Below are 2,500 nucleotides of genomic sequence, written 5' to 3'. Positions count from 1 at the left end.
CATCTAAGAAGCCAGGGGGGAGTCGCTTGTCATGTCTTCAAAACTGAATGCAATGAACACAATCCTGGCAACTAACAAATGGGCTGTCTCTCTCATGAGATATGCGGCAGGAGTTTAATATTAAGTGGAGGAACGAGGAACTGGCCTCGGTGGATAAGTCGCTATCCAGAGTGCCAAATACACTTGGCAATAAACATTAACAAAGTCTCTCGAACGCGCCTTTACGTAGATGTGCTAAACATAGTATGCACATTCACAGTTACGCCAGCAAATACATGCCTTTGCACAGATTGAACATCGTTGGATAGTGACTTAGCCACCGGATAAAGTTATGCAATCTTTGAACAATTGGGGCCTGGACAGTATAGATAGAAGAACTACAAAGATCATGACGATGCACAAGGAACTCCACTGAAAAAGTGATATAACAAAACAGTATTTTGGAAGAAAGATAGGAAATATAGGATTTATAAGTTGCGAAAATTGTGTGAAAAGTGAAGAGAATGATATTGCTGGTTCTGAACTCCTCGAAAACCAAATGAATGCTGGTTTCAACACGCGTCGACAACTTACATCACCGCTCACTGCCTATCACGTGTGCTGATACTCAGCTCGAACAGATACGATGTACCGAGTTATTAAGCACCCATCTTGATCAACATCTTACCTGGAGTTGCTGTATAAACTCACTGTTTACTTCCTGTTATGGAACATTGCCAGTACGGCGGAGGGTAAAAAGACTCACCTCCTTTCATGTTAAGTAAACTATTTTAGAAAGTCTAGCACTATCGAATATTGACTTTGCTATCTCAATATTTAATCGGTTACCGCGATACCAGCAAACGTGGCTCTAACGCCTTCAGTATACAAGCGAAGGCTTTGTTCTGAGGAGATTTGCCGAACAGGAGGACCTAGCTAACCTGAACTGGCTACCCATTAGTCAAAGATTGGATTTAAATATTTTAGAACTTACACACAAGGCGTTATACGATAGCTTGTTCTTACAGTACATTTTCATTGCATAGTGTCGATGTATATAATTTGAGATCTTCTTCTGCACCCGTACTCATGCTAAACAATAAAAATTGTAGCTATTCATTGAATTGCTTGGCCTCGCTGGATAACGACTATTATAGATAAAATCATTTAAGCAAATTGCTTCGCCTCACAACTTGCGGTACTTTTAATGTTAAGTTCTTTTGAATGGGTTGGTGTTTTCATGCTAAATTAAGGGATATTAAAAAAACGTTATTGGTCTCACTTTTCCTGGTAGTTTCCAAGCAAACATTGGTAATCGACTATTATGAGAAACTAGCTCCTAAGGCTGTTTGCTCTTTGGTATAGTTGCGATCAGAGTTTGTCTTCTCCTAAGGTCATGAATTTGGCTAAGAACAGGTGTGGACAAAGGTGTTTGATACGCTGGGCCAAAAGGAATGTTTTAATTGGTTTTTGGTATCACTACGGTTACTTGAATTTCAATCAGTAGTGTTTTTAGCCAAACGAACTCTATTACTATATTTTTGGAGGTAACTTATTTCAGTTCACCTCTGGGCCTTCTCGCGGTTTCCAGATCGCATTCGTGACAACAGCGGTCTCTTTTGGGTTTTCAATAAGTATTTTTTCTCTGTAAATTTACTGTATAACTTAATTCTAGATATTGTAACTCGTTTCTTGTAATCTTTATAACTTGACATATTCCGTTCGTGATAATCTAATATTGACAAACCTGTAAAATACTGTCGAGACAACTGATTTCTTTGTTGTGGAAAAAATATGTTAATATGTCGACGCGCGGACGTCATTTTGACGTGTGATTGGCTCTTGATTGTTCAGTAAGACTAAAAACATATAAAACGAACGGTATAGTTCATTACCTAATATATAGTGGAGTTAAGCAGGACTATTTGAGGGAGAGCTGTAAGATCGACCCGAGAACACCAAATGAAGAAGTGAAACAACAGGAGTGTTGAGGAGTCTTTCTTCCTCCAAAAGATTTCCTTCAACACTCACTCTTCCTCAAGAGTCGGGAAATGTTCAGCATACGGCAGCTGCAGTATTTACCAAACTTCCAGCTGCCATGAGAAACATTACTTACTGTCTATAACACGTTTTGCCGAAGTGTAAGAAAACACCTAAGAAGTGATTTATATAATAACTAGTTAACGTAGTTTTAGTCACACTCAGCATTTTAGAAATTAAGGACATCGTTATTATTATTATTATTATTATTATTATTATTATTATTGTTGTTGTTGTTGTTATTATTATTAAACACACCTTTTAACTAAATGTGCTTAGAGTGTGCATATTCCCAGTTACGAGGGCAAATACTTGAATCATTGCACCCTCAGTTTGAAACTGACAGATAGTCACTGTGACTTATCCACCGCATAAAGCAACACGGCCTTTGAGCAACTGGGGTCTGGTGTGTAGCACTCAGGAGCAGGCCTTTCGTACGAACTACGTCAAGTATCATGTCGATAAAACAGGAAAAATACCA

This window comes from Montipora foliosa, chromosome 1 (assembly GCF_036669935.1).
Source record: "Montipora foliosa isolate CH-2021 chromosome 1, ASM3666993v2, whole genome shotgun sequence".
Taxonomy (NCBI): domain Eukaryota; kingdom Metazoa; phylum Cnidaria; class Anthozoa; order Scleractinia; family Acroporidae; genus Montipora; species Montipora foliosa.
This window is presented reverse-complemented; position numbering follows the sequence as displayed.